Source organism: Astatotilapia calliptera, chromosome 15, assembly GCF_900246225.1.
Source record: "Astatotilapia calliptera chromosome 15, fAstCal1.2, whole genome shotgun sequence".
Taxonomy (NCBI): Eukaryota; Metazoa; Chordata; class Actinopteri; order Cichliformes; family Cichlidae; genus Astatotilapia; species Astatotilapia calliptera.
This window is the reverse complement of record NC_039316.1, coordinates 8,614,942-8,629,613: the sequence shown is the minus strand read 5'-3', so window position 1 is coordinate 8,629,613 and position 14,672 is coordinate 8,614,942. Positions and strand designations below refer to the sequence as shown.

At 41.9% G+C, this 14,672-nt stretch overlaps 1 protein-coding gene across 1 annotated transcript in view; it reads left to right on the top strand.

Annotated features, from left to right (window-relative positions):
• The first annotated feature begins 795 nt into the window (after window positions 1–795).
• Window positions 796–14,672, top strand: part of LOC113037556 (protein tyrosine phosphatase non-receptor type 14) — a 45,071-nt gene continuing 31,194 nt past the window's right edge. The window contains exon 1 of the mRNA XM_026194791.1: window positions 796–1,217. The gene's annotated coding sequence lies outside the window, so the exon portion shown is untranslated. The remainder of the gene's footprint in view (window positions 1,218–14,672) is intronic.

Here is a 14,672-nt window from a genome sequence, read left to right as displayed (position 1 = left end):
TCAGGTCCTCTTTGAGAGTGCGACCTCTGAGGTGTGTATGTGTGTGTGTGTGTGTGTGTGTGGGGGGGGGGGGGGGGGTGCAAATGAGTGGAGAAAACGGCACGTCCAGTCTCATAGCCCAGTTGTCTCCTGTGGGTTTTTTTTCCAGCCTACTGCATATGACGCAAGACGGCCATTTACTCAAGCAAGAGCGGTAATAATTTAACAATACGAAAACCCTCCAAAACTTTTAAACTCCATGAGTAAAATAATTCATTTTCGATGCTTTGTATTATTGTGTTTATTCAAAATTAGATTAGGTTATTTTGTCCTATCTTATTTTAATGTAAGAAAGCCTGCCTCAGATTAGGCTACTGCAGTCTATCCAAGCAATTGTATTCTAAACGTAAAACTGCAATTTTTCACCAACTTACTGAGACTTATTTTAATTAAAGCTTGCACAAAGGTCGTGGGCAATCACTGCAATCCACTAAGACTGTATTAAGTGTCATAATTACAAGCAGGCCTGCCAAATTCCCACCTTACAGCTTCTGAGTACATTTAGATAAATTCAGTCTTTCCTTCGATTTCTTAATTTGAAAAATGTTATAAATTAATTAATTAAAAAGAGAAATACTCACATATGATTAAAAAAATAACAAATACTCTCAATAAAAAGAAAAACTTTAATATGACAATTAATTAATACGTTTTTTCTTTCGGTCCCTTGTGAACTTCGGCCTCTTGGGACGTTCAACGTAAAGCTCATTTTTCCGATGCCGTCTTCAGCTTTTGAACGTAGCTGCAGCAAGCGCCTCTCTCAGCCTGTCCTGAACGCCTCCATTGGGCTAGAGGGACCACTATAAACATACGAAGAGTCCCAGCGAGAGAAGACCACGTCGCTTTATCCAAGTCGGACAACTTTTTGTGACTGTTTGTGTTCCCTAGAAAAAAGAAAAAAGAAAAGGCAACAAAACTGCGAGAAGAAGGAGGCTCAGGATTTGGTCTGCCTCTGCGACTTTTGTGGTTGTTGTAAAGGTTGAGCTCATTTTGATGTGAGAAGACGCAGATTTTTCTTGTTCACGCCGGATTTTTATACTTTTTTAAAATATATATTTTTAAAGTTAGTTAAATAACTTAAGGTGGATTATCTGATTGCCGTGAGTTCCAAACCTCGACAAGCAAAGAAGAGTTTATTCAGCTGGGAGAAGAAATCGGCATGTAGCGCAGGATCAGGGGTGAGTTCTCTTGCATGGGGGGAAAAAAAGCGAAAATCTACCTCAGTCAAAAAGACTTCAGTTTTGCTCTTCATGGTTTCCTGCAGATCTGGAAGTAGATCCAAACTCTTGTAAAGTCCACAGTAGGAGTGCTTAGATGTAGGCCAAATGACTTGGCCACGTAGGGCAAAAAGGAGATCCAAACTATTTTAATGCCCCCCTTTCTCCTGCACATAAACATGCATCACCATCACAGACAGAGCCTCTAAATCCCCCTCTACATCTAATAAGATAGTAGTCTGTGCGATTCCAGAGAAACTAGGAAGTTGGAGAACCTGTGTGTGGCTGGAAAACCACTGAAAGATTCCCCGGAGTTAATGAAGTAATCATGAAATCACACGACTGAACAGGGCTTTGGAGACCCGAGAGCCCTCTGTAAGACCCAGTTTGGGTTTGGGCAGTGGGCTCATGCCATATGGAGTGCGCAACACCTGGAATATCTGGCCCTTCCTCATTTATTTCTAATTTTTGCATGTGTACATTACATTTCCATAATCGCTGAGAGAGAGTGCGTCTGTAAATTCACCTCGTTGAATTGTATTAAACAAGCTTGGTGGCTGAATGGTGTGTTTGAGTATGAGCAGCCTTCCCCTATAAGATGATGATGGACTGATGTCCTCACACCCTGGCTGCAAACTGTGTGTACATGTTTGTGTAAAAAAGAAAAATGTGTTTGAACATGCACCTTGGACAACTAGCATTACTGTAAAAGGGGAGTAAAGGCAACACAGCATAGCTGCTGGAGGCGTAGGGTGCACACACACACACACACACACACACACACACACACACACACACACACACACACACACACACACACACACACACACACACACACATCTGGCTGTCTTTATAAGCTCAAAGGCATGCTGCGTAAATTACATGGTGCCCGAGCAAGTGGCTTGGGTGTACACAGCAGTTTTAAAACACTGGTGGAGATTTTTAAAGGCCTAAAAGGCAGAGTAGAAACCTCCATCCATGCTTATCTTTTGTGCAGTAGAGAGTCACAAATCTCATTTGTCTTTCAGTGCCATTTTTGGCACTCTATTTCCTGCTTTTTATTCAAGGAAAGTTGCTGAAATGTTAATTCCCAAAAGGGGTGTTTTGTTGAAGGTCAGCCCGGTAAGATCATAATAGGTGTTTACTGCTTAATGTGAGCCTGCGTCTAAAAGGAAAAGTGGCTATTGTTTGTGTAGCCAATGGTCATTTGAGTCTAGTGGCCATTTGATTACGGTGTGGTGCAAACATACCTGTAATTTTGGTCAAGTGCTCACACTGCACCACAGGAAGAGAGGGGGGAAACAGGCAGCAGCAGCAGTTATTGTAGTTATTGTTATAACATTTTAACCAAAGTGGAAGAAATGCATCGAATTCCTTCGTAGTCAGCTTGTGGTTCACTTGTTATTTTACACCATAGCTGCACTGCAGTAGAAAATGGAAGGTGTGAAGAAGGCTATGACCTCTTTTTTGTGATTAAAGTGATTACATGTCCAAGGCATTGACTTAAATACAGATGAAATTAATCTGCAATGAAAATAGTTGTTAATCTGCTGATAGCTTCTTCGGCCATACCCAGTATAAAACACTCACATGTGCAACCAAAAGTCTCACATCTAATAGTAATGACACTGTAGTGCATTTTACATAAATCAAGTGTTTCAGTGTGTAAATATTAGTCCCCTATATCACCTTACATGCTAATACTCTACCTTTAAATATACTTTTTGTGTTGGAAAAATTGATGTTTAGCAGTTATTTCTTGTCCTTGCAATGCTTTTAACTTTAGTTGTATACAAAGACTGTATTTAAATGATGGATGTAAGCACCTCTATGCCACCCTTCACTTTGTGAAGTCCTGTTTTGAAGGCTCGATGCTAGTCATTTGCCTTTGACTATGTTGCCGTTTTGGTGTGAGAAGTGACCGTATTTGGATGATTAGGTGAAGCTCTGACTTCTTAGATGGGTTGTTTTGGTTCTTTTAAGCCCACACAGAAAATTATGTTGCATTGTTTCACCTCAGCCGGTCGTGCACCTCTCGATTTCTGTAAACTGGGTTGAAGACACAAGCGTACAATCATGTCAGCTTTTAACACCATTTTAATGATGTATCACTACAGTAGCTCCAACATTGGGAGATGTTGGAGCAGTTTGGAAAAACAAGACTTTTTGGGGGAAAAAGCTAAAGAAAACAAGACGTTTCTAATCCTGAATTTACAATAGCTAATGGATTCTGCACACTGCAGGTGTGAGGGGAGTTTATTCCACAAATGACCCACACTAAATCCTGCCTCATCTTGTTTTCTTCTATTCCTGGGAATGTCAAGTAAACCTGTTCCTAAGAGGCCCAGAAGCCTCATACCCCTCAAGTAGGTCAGCAATATATTTATGCTTTATAAACCATTAGCAGAATTCTAAAATCAATCCTTTTACACACAGGAGGCCAATGCAACGAGTTCAAAATTGATGTAATATGATCCATTTTCAGCATTTTGAAATAGCTGCAGCTGATTAATTGATGTTTTATTAAGTCCAGTAAAAACTCCATTACAGTAATCTAGCCTACTGAAAACAAGTGCATGAATAAGCTTTTCAGTTCCTTTCTTTGCCACAAGACCCTTGGTGAATTAGTGAAGTGTGAATCTATTCCCACAAGGTGCCAGCAGCAACAGCAGCATTAAAGCAGAGATGCAATATGACATCGAGTGACACAGCATAAATCAAATGTAAGCACAAAAAGCTAATGTTTTCCTGCAAATTATAAGTAAAAGTAGTACGTGAGCGCTTAACACTTCACTTTAACAAGAATTAAAGTAACTTAACCGTGTACCTTTTCAGGATTTTGCACAACAAAATGTCAACATTTGTTTACATTTGGGTTGCACATCACTGGCTGCTGGCATCTCCTCCTTTGTAGCCTGCTTGTATTAGATGTCATGTTTTTTGCCTCATGTGGTGGAGCAAGTTTGTTGTCTTCATCTTTAGCGGGAGCAGTTTTTTTTCCACGTAGCTTGTAAAGAGCTTTGTTTGAAATTTGTGAAGTAGCTCCTTTTAAGGTACCTGGGCTTGGATCACATAAAAACGTATAGAGTCTTTATCGCGAATGATATGATCATTAAAATTATCATGCCTCTAACTTTGAGCCCCAAAAAAGTGACCCCCATGCAGTTGTAGTGAAGGATGAGATGTGCACTAGAGACCGAAACAGTTTCTTCTACGCGGCTGTAAACATGTTTATTTCTGCTGTAAAGTTGGACATTATAACATGTGAGCCTATGGGGATTTGCAGGCTTTTAAAGAATGCCTCAAGTGGCCACTCGAGGAACTGCACTTTTAAAAACCTCCCTTGGTGGTACTACCAAGCTAGTTCTAAAGAAGTATTAAAGTTTTACCAATCAGCTGTGCTGGGTCGGTATCAGTAACAATACTGAACTTCTACCTAGGAGCAGAAACGCTCATGAATGAACATAAATCACTTACTTACCAAGAAAGCAGCTATTGTTTACAAAATTTCTATAAAAAGCTAACAAAAGTGATGTTACTGTGAAGTAATAATATAATGGCTGGCTGTAGGTGCAGCGTATGACTGTGAGGAATATCTCTTGTGCATGTGGTGAGTGTATTCAGTCATGCACGGATGCTTTTGTCAGATTTGTGCTCTCTGTGAGCGCTCTGTTCTCTCAGCCCAGCAGACAACAACAGAGTAGAGAGCGTGCTGCGACCTGTCCAACTCTCCCACACTCCACCAGGTGTTTTTCGTGCTAGGTGTCAGTCACTGCTAGCCCTGCCACCCACACTTAACAGGTTTGACCCCCGCTACCTCTGAACAGCCCAGAATTTAAAAACATGTGATTCTTCCTGTGATGTGGGACTCACTGTTCACAGAGTGGTTTGTGAGGAAGTTTGAGCATCAACGGGTGAAATTTTCCATTTGATCCTTCGTTTAAAATGTGACTTTTCCTTCCTTTGAGGCCGTTATGGGTCTTAGATACAGCCGGATGTCAACACGAGCAAAACCAAAGTGTTTCTGCTTTCATAGGCCTGTAAACTCAGTGCTACCGACGTCCCCGTTGGCTCCTGGGGGCTCAGCCATGAGAAAATACTGAGTGGCTTTTGTGTGTATGGTTGTGAGACCGTGATGTGGTTCCCAGGAGGAGATGAGAGGAGGGGGTTATGGAAAATGTGAAGAGCATTGCGGTTTGGCTGCTGCAGACTCGGTGGCTGACGATTGATGGTCCTGTGTTTTTGTTGTTGTGGCTGGGAGCCGCCTGCTATCAGTTCCACTGTCCATGTTTACGCACTCCTTCCTTTCTCGCCATCCTCACCAACTGAACCAACACGATAAGAGCCTGAGAATCACCAGCGTTGTGTCTCCTCTTTCCTTTCTGCTGCCTTTTCCATATCCTTGCTTATCTAAAGCCTTTGTTTTCTCATTCAGGTGCTGGGAATGACTTATATGTGAATTTTGAGGGCACATGTATACACACAATCCAACTCTGTGCCTCTCAGTTAAATATCCAAGTCTGCCTGCATGACATCAGTTCTCCGGTTTGCCTCCTGGAATATGAGTCGGCAGAGGAGCGTCATTGCTGGTTTGGAAAACCAGCATACGGACAGTGTAAAGCATCTGCCTTTGATCCTCCTCCTCCTCGTCATGTTTTAGTGACACTGTTTAGATTTCAGTGCCAGTGGGAAACATTGGGCATTCCCTATCTGTGACTGTCACTACTGCTACTGTAACTTCTATTGTTTTCCTGCACTTTTCCTTTGTTTCTATGGTATTTCCGGTCGTCAAAAGCTAAATATAAGCAGTTTGGCATCTCATTTGAATTCCAGTTCCGGAAAGTGACGTTATTTTGAGTTTTTTGTGATTGTGACAGTTGTTAGTGCTCGCTGGCATGTCTCCTTCACTTGTTTTAAGGTAATGAGTAGCAGCTGAAAAGTAATTTAATCTGTTGATTGAAAAGATACACCGGACAAAATGTGCTGATTGCTTAAAAAAAAACTTTTTATAGACATATCTTTGCTTGGGATGATTCAAAGAATTAGCAAAATGCACACAAATGTATGTACGAAACTTTGAATCGAAGCTTCGTTTTGAAGGTTTGCCAGTGCGGTGATCCTTTCAGAGCAGTTCTGTGAATTTCAAAACCGGGCCTGATGTCTCCTTCGCTGATAGCAACGGGTATGTAAACAATGTAATTGGCGAGAGTCTGCTCTCACTTAGTGTAACAATTTTCTTCACCCATTTAAGTCCAGGTTGAAGTGAGATAAAGCTGCGCGCGTGTGTGTGTGGGAAGCTGCAGACATGGCCCCTTCGCTGTCTGCACGTCACAACTGTGCGAACGCTTTGCCCTGTGTTTGTGTCACTCTCGCCGCCGTGTCCTCAAGTGTGTTATTTGCGGGTGTGTTTGTCTTGGAGATATGGGGCTGGAGGAGTTAAAAAAAAAAAAAAAGCGAGCTGGAAAGTGAGAAAGCAGATGCGCTTGTTAGAAACACAGTCTGGTGGCCTGCCTCCACCATCTGTTTGCAGCTGTTAGTGTTTGTGTGTGATATACAGTATGTTTGTGTCTGTGCAGGGTGAGTGAGTGGAGCCTGTGTGCGGGGAAGAAAAAGGAGATGCATATATATATATATATATATATATAAATATATATATAATTTTTCTCTTTTTAATAAAGTATTTTTTTTAGGTGTAAAAGTGAGCACACACACTCACACACACACACATCCTCTGGGTCAGACAAAAACACACATGGCCAGAGTGTCAGATGACAAAGAGGGGCCTGATCCACAGTGCCAATGTCCCTGAGACGTGTCTGCAGAATAATCTCTGTAGTACTGTGCTTTCTTCAGATGTCTATGACAGGGCATTAGATCCACATTAAGAAAACACACGGCTGCTCATTAGGAGTAACAAAGTCAAAATTTTGAGCAAAAAGTCAAAATATTCTTTTAGAATAAAGTCAAAGTTCAATTCAATTCCGTTCAATTCATTTTTATTTATATAGCGCCAAATCACAACAACAGTTGCCTCAAGGCGCTTTATATTAGTAGACCCTACAATAATACATACAGCGAAAAAACCCAACATATGACCCCCTATGAGGAAGAACTTTGGCGACAGTGGGAGGGAAAAACTCCTTTTTAACAGAAACCTCCGGCAGAACTAGACTCACGGAGGGACGGGGCCATCTGCTGCGACCGGTTGGGGTGAGACAACGAAGACAGGATAAAAGACATGCTGTGGAAGAGAGCCAGAGATTAATAACAAGTGTGATTCAATGCAGAGAGGTCTATTAACACTTTTAGTGAGAAATAATAATAATAATAATGGATACTTTATTGATCCCCATGGGGAAATTACTTGTTTTTCTCTGCATTTGACCCATTCACTCAGTGAAGCAGTGGGCAGCCCACTAAGCAGGCGCCCGGGGAGCAGTGTGTAGGGACGGTACCTTGCTCAGGGGAACCTCAGGGTAGCCGTTAAGTGGATTCGAACCGCCGACCTTCCGATCATGGGGAGACCACTTTACCTACTGAGCTATCCCTGCCCAGGTGACTGAAAAGGAAATACTCAATGCATCATGGGACTCCTTCAGCAGTCTACACCTATTACAGCATAAGGCAAGGCAAGGCAAGGCAAGTTTATTTGTATAGCACAATTCAACAACAAGGTGATTCAAAATGCTTTACAGAGACATTAGAAACAAGAACAAATAAAAAGCATGATTTAAAATTGATTAAAACAAGCAAATAAACTAACTAACTAATTAACAACAAACAAACAAACAACAGTATATATAAACAGTATATATAACTATAAACTGTGGAGATTGACGTTGCTTTACCCTCTATAAAATGCCTTGTGTAGATGACTTAGTGAAGTTTTACTAGAATCAGTTTTAGTAATAAGTAAACTACAAAGGAAATTACAATGTAACAAGTTTTTTCTTAATGTGGCCTTAATACTCATTGGTAAATATCAAAAGATGGCAAAGTTTATGTTTTAGTCCTGTACAGATTGTCCAGTCTGTACACCAAAGGCCAGTCAGACAAATACTGCACGTGTCTCTCTACATGAATGGAATGAGTACAGTGCTTTTTCAGATTTCGACATCTGCATACATGTCTTGACATCACCATTGCAATCATGAGGTGTTAGTGATAATACAGCCACATGGGCTACTTTGGTGCATTTTTAATCCACACATGAAACGAGCAGCAGCGGTGATTGTAAATGACGTTAGTCTAGTTTTAGTCAACTGGGAGCATGGGAGCTAGCTGTATGCAGTACTGTTTCCTGGGGGCATATCATATGCGTGTCTAACCTTACACCACAAGGAAGTTACTTCTGATTGGATTGCTTCCAAACTTGTCGCACCTTTCTACACAGCTTAATTAGATCTGATTACATCTCGTGTCATATTAGTTTTTATTTAGTTATCGTCTTGTTTTTGTCAGGAGGAAAAAGGCGGCACCAAGAGGATCGTGTGTGTGGCTAATAAACAGAAAAACACCTGAGGAGCAGCACTAATATTAACTGGGGCAGCTGGATAAACAACTGAAAATTCACCTTGTAGTAGCTGTTTAGGTTGATATTACCACCAGAGAATGAACCTTATGTCGCGAGAACCATTATTTTTAATTGTTGACCTGAACATTTCTTGCAGTGTTCATGTGTTGGAACTTTATTTGTGGTTGTTTATTTGGGTACAAATCACAGATATTCTCCGAATGCCTCACAAACTGACCAAAATGCACATCAGAACAACTTCAAACTCAGTGCTGCTTATCATTAGGTCTCCAGTGATAGTGTGAAGTAGATCGGATAAGCGCTCGTCGAGAAAAGTGAAGGGGACATGGACACACACACACACCTTCATTCACTGCTAAGATAATGCTCTGTCCAGGGTCAGCTAATACTCAGACAGACTTTGGTTGAATGTTTCCAGGAGTGTGTGTGGACTTAGAGGTGTGTTTCCCCCAAAACATTTCACTACTGAACTCAACTTTAAGTTAGTGGGCCACAAGAGGATCAGAGTCTTAAGAAGATTTTAGAAATATCAAACAAAATCTGTCAGTATTACCAAATTCTTTTGATTTAGCTGTGCTTGGAGTAGCAGTTCGCTGGGTTACCAGATAGGACAATACAGCAAGTTCACATAACACAAAATAATTTAGGTTAAGTAGGTCTTTGTTGTGACTGTTAACTGTCTGAGTGCTCAAACTATTTGTGAGTTTAGCTGCTGAAAAATGCAAGTGTGTGCTTGTTTTAGCCTTCTATGAAACACTCTATTTGTATTAATTATATAAAAAAACAACCAGTAGTTCCATATTTCTTGATTTATGAAAACCAAATGCTTTAATTAGTTGTAAAAACGTGAATTCTGAGCACAAGTTAGCCGATTTACACTCCAGCTATTCGGTTTAGGTTCACAGACCAAATAGTAAAATGACTGCGCAGGAGGAAGTGTAATTACGAGCTGTGAAGCACCCATTTGTTTTGCTACAGTGCTTGTGTATAACAGGAGGGTAGCTGGGGGTGTTGGGAGGGCAGCGTTGGTATTTCAGACAGAGACAAGCAACAGAGATGAGATTGATTGAGTTACGCACGCTACACTTGCTTCCTCGCCTCTTGGCGGCCTGCATCTAATGGTCTTAGCAGTAGGTGACAAAGTGCTGTTTTGTTCCCGCTATTGTGTGGACGTGAATGGAGCAAAGCGACACAGGGGCTGGCATGAACCAGAGCAGAGGGGGAGCACGCACGTTAGCAGCTCTGCTCCTGAGAAGACGTTATGTTTAAAATGAGTCTTTGTGATGGTAATGTAAAAGAAATGGATATCGCAATTATGCCTGTTTTGATTCTAAGTTAGCAGCTTTAACCACCACCTTTTTTTTTGGCCTGTAAGTCACAGCATGTTTTGATTTGGTAAATTTTTAGGTGACCCCAGAATCTATCCCTGAGTGGGTAGAGAGGTGACTGGCAGAAAAACACTGCAGCCTGAGGCAAGCTGAGGTTTCTGCAGAAAATAAATCAGTCGAGTTGGGGACAATGCAAGTGAAGGAACATCTACTGGTTTTCTGCAGAAATTCCCCAGCTGAGGAAACCCATGTCAGCATTTCTTAGAAGAACACCAACTCATTTTAAATCCATCTTTTGTCAGCTGCTGACCTGTAGCTGGTTTTCAAATCCCGCCCACTTTAGCAACAGTTTTTACACCTGTCAAGCTTTCTATTCTAGCTCAATACAAAGGATCTCACTTGAAATTATTTGGAATTGGTCTCAGTTTTTGCATGCAGGACTTTTCTTTTGTTGGAGATTATGTATCGGAATTTCAGGAGCAGGACCACGCCTCCAAACACGCTCCTTCCGGTTGTCATCTATATAGGTTCCCCCAGTTCTGCAAGCTGTTCATTCTCGTTTACATGCCCCACCCTCCCTACCTCCTTGTTCTCAATTCTTTAACTTCTTCATTTCTATTTAGTGCATGGGGATCTGGCAGGCCCGGGAGTCATCGCCAGTCCCCTTCGAGGCCTTCCCTAAACCGCAGCTCAATTCATGTCAAAGCATTCACTTTTACCTACTACTGCGTCACGCAATCTCGCTGAAGTTGCTGAATTGTTGAGCCCAAACTCAGACGTAGAATCCTGAACCAGTTTAAATACTGCAAAAATGGAAACTCCACAAACAAATTTACTTTACTCACTTAGTTAAAGTTGGTTAGTTAATGCAAGAATCTGCTTTATTTTTTCTTTCTGAGCATAATTGTGTGTGTCCAATTGTTTTGACATCCACAGAGTATGAAAAAAGAACATCCTCTCAATTTGTTTCTTTCTGTATGAATCAGAAAGAAAGCTAAAGTGTAGCACTTTTGCCTAAAGGAGCATCCATTTCATTCAAGCCTTTGTCAGATAATTTCACACAATGCTTAGTAACCCTATTAGCGGCAGGCATATCTCTTTGCATTTCAGGGCACTCCAGTGCACATCAGTAGCATTTCTTATGTCAGCTACCAGTAAATAAGCTTTCCAGAAAGGAATAGAAGGAATCACTGAAACTACAAAGGTATATGTAGAATGCACTCCAGACACACACTGGTTATGCTCACAGATGTCACGTTTATTTAGGGTTTTATGCAACAACCTGGGTGACCATCCCTTGACCACTACTTTCACTTTTTTTGTGGAGAAACTCGAGGCACTACTAAGCCAGCCAAGGACCAAATTTGTGCAGACACCTCGGAGGGTGTTTTCTCAGCACCACAACTGACCGGTACAGCCTCTGCATCTCTGCTGACCCCACACCAGTCTGTCTCTCAACCCGTTGCTTCCATCTTCCTTCACCCGGGAGCAAAACCATGAGATACTTAAACTCCTTAACTTGGGGCAGCAACTCCTTGGAGTAGGTCCTCCACCCCTTTCAGACTTGCCACAGTTGGCTGCAAACGGGAGGTCGTTACTAACAGAGTCCCATCAATACATCTTCTGCCGCCTCTTGGCTGTGCCAAGAAATTTTATCCCTTTAAAACAGAATCATAGTTACAACAACTATGATAATTCCACCCAATATTGACCCGTGGTTTTCTGGAGAGCTGTTACACCTCTGATATTGTGTAGTGACAAAAGCAGATTGAAGCGTGATGGTAAAAAAAACCAAAAACGTAGGACGCTTAAAACATTTTTAATTAAATACTCTCATTGCTAAATGAGGAAGACACAACTCGTGCACTGCAGCGTCAAATGAGTAGTGTTGATTCTTTGATGCACAAGCACAAAAATGCTCGATTAAAGATGTATCTGACACCAACCTGACAGAGAAAATGCAGATGTTTGTTTGCCATGGTGCTCAGTTAAAAGCATGCAAGACTAAAAGGTCAAATTTCTTCTCCTTTGCTCTTTTCGGCTAGCTCCCGCATAATCGTTTTTATCATGATTGATGTAAATGTGTGTAAAAATGTCATCCCACAACGCGTCTTTCAAAAAACCCCTATATACTTGAGTGGTAATGTGGTTTCTGGTCTAAGCACGCACGTTAAAGGGGAAAAAAGCTACTTGATTCCAACTTTCTTACCCCTGTGCAATATCAGTTGTGGGGTAATATAAAAAAACAACAACAACAAAAACATAACAAAAGATGGGAATGGTTTCACATATATTTAGAAAGAGCTCACCCCTCTCAAAAAGAAAAACAAGCCTCTTTCCTCAGTTTTCCCTCTCGTTTCGTCTGTGCCACAAAATTACAATGTGCAAATTCATAAACGTATATGGTGTTTTTGCACGCTGGAAATAAACACGACGGTCAGGAGAAAAAGTCGCTGGAGCAGAACTGAAGCAGGGCATTTTTGTTTTGTTTTGTTTTTTTTCATCAAGGAGTGGGTAAGAGCCCAAACTATTGTCTGTCTTTCTGTCTGGCTTTACTCTACCACACACTCCTAACCAAGCCACTGATTACTAGTTTAGAGTTGCACCAACTGCTGTCTGGTCCTTTGGCTAACCTCTGAGGAACCTGGTGAAGGGGTGTGTGTGTTTGAGAGAGATCTTGTGTATATGTTTGCGGCGTGCCCTGTTGATGCTTGTCTATGTTTGTACACTACACAGTGAAAGTATGCGTCTTTATTTGTGTCTTTGTGTGTTTGTCTGTGTACTTGTTGACAGTGATCTTGGAGGCCTGGGTGCTCGGGAAACACTCTTGAGTCATTTTGGGAAGGTTTTACTGTCAGCCTGTGATGTCACTTACCCTAAGCAGGAGACAGTGGGGAGGGTCGCAGGGTCTGTGGTTAAGGGTCATGTGACGATTGGGGTCAGCGTGCACATATATCCTTAAGCGAAGCTGATTTACTCAACCGATGTCACTCGTTGAGGTTAGTGCAAAACGGCCGTTTAAAAAGAACGAAAGAAAGAAAGAAAGAAAACAACAACACACGAAGAAGATGATGCCACATTACCGTCTCAGAAGGACTCAGGAGTAAGGAATTTGTTACGGCGCCCAAAGAGGCAAGGCCATTACAAAAGATGAGCGTGAAGCAAGTGCAATTAAAATTGTAGCAAACAACCCGACTCTGTAGCTTCTTGCCCTCTTTCATTCAAGCCTGCCTCCCCTGTGTCTTTTTCTCCTGCTCACTCAGCCTTGTTATACACACACACACACACACACACACACACACACACACACACACACACACACACACACACACACACACACACACACACACACACACTTTTCCTTCCTTGTGGTGCATACTTGTGTCAGGTGTGCTCTGTTTTTCCAGTCAGGGTAGAGAGGAATCTGGGCCAGGGTCCAAGCTGACTATCAGCAGCACATAGCCAGAGCCCAGGACAAGAAGCAACACATCTTTACTCCACCTCCTTCTCCCTTGCTCCTCACCTAATCGTTGGAACATTGCCTTGTCATGTTTTTGCTCTTTTTCCCTCACATTCATGCATGTGTGTATTTATTTTCGCATAATTTTCCTTGCTGTCTTTTGTAGTGTTCAATTTTGGGTCTCTTTGGTTTGTCTGTGTTTTAAGGAGAAGTTTTTTCCCCCTTCTTTCAAGGTGTGGAGCTTTTTTTTTTTAGTTTTGTAATCTAGTTCCTGTCTAACAAGGCTACAAAGTAGCCACCACCCTTAAAATGACACTGCTTTAACTATTTAAATTTAATCCCATTGATATTAGCGGGATTATTTGAAATTCCTTAGCGATTGCTGGCTAACAGCTCAGTTTAAAGCTTACTTTTTAAAATATGATGGAGTATGTGCGATATACAGAGTACACCCCTACAGGATGTACTCTGTTCCGCCTTTATATCTGTCATGCTCTTTTTCAAAGCACTTTCCTCATTACAGACATGAAAGCTATGAACTGATGAGCACCCCAGTTGCATTCAAAGTCATTCCCAAACACCTAGCTCAACCTTTTAAACTTCCCCGTGTGTGTTCTCTTGTTTACCTCACGAGTCTGTTTCTTATTAACAACAAAGATGTGGGTTTTTTGTTGTTGTTTGGTTTTGTGTCAGTAGCTGGCAAAAAGTGTTTCTGTGGCAACATATGTGCCACCACCGCAGGCGTGTGATCTTACACACACCGCTGCACTGTACTCCACAATGTCTGGCACTGTGCTGCTGTCGAGCAGAGAGAGCAGAGATAAAAAGGAAAGGAAGGGCCTCCCACACAGGCAGATAGAAGCTCCATTAGTTCCTCAAAGCCAGCTGCCGGGTTCAGATGGATGTCTGCGCATGACCGTTTGATGTCTGTTCATCCATAGCCTCACATCTCTGACTCTGTCTCCCAGCTTCGCCCGACACCGGGCCTCATGGGAGTCCAGAGAGTGCAGCTGCCCGAACTATAGGATAAAGCTGTCTGGCTGCTGCCGTACCATTCCTGTGCTGTGCTAATGCTCTAGCACCACAACTACTCC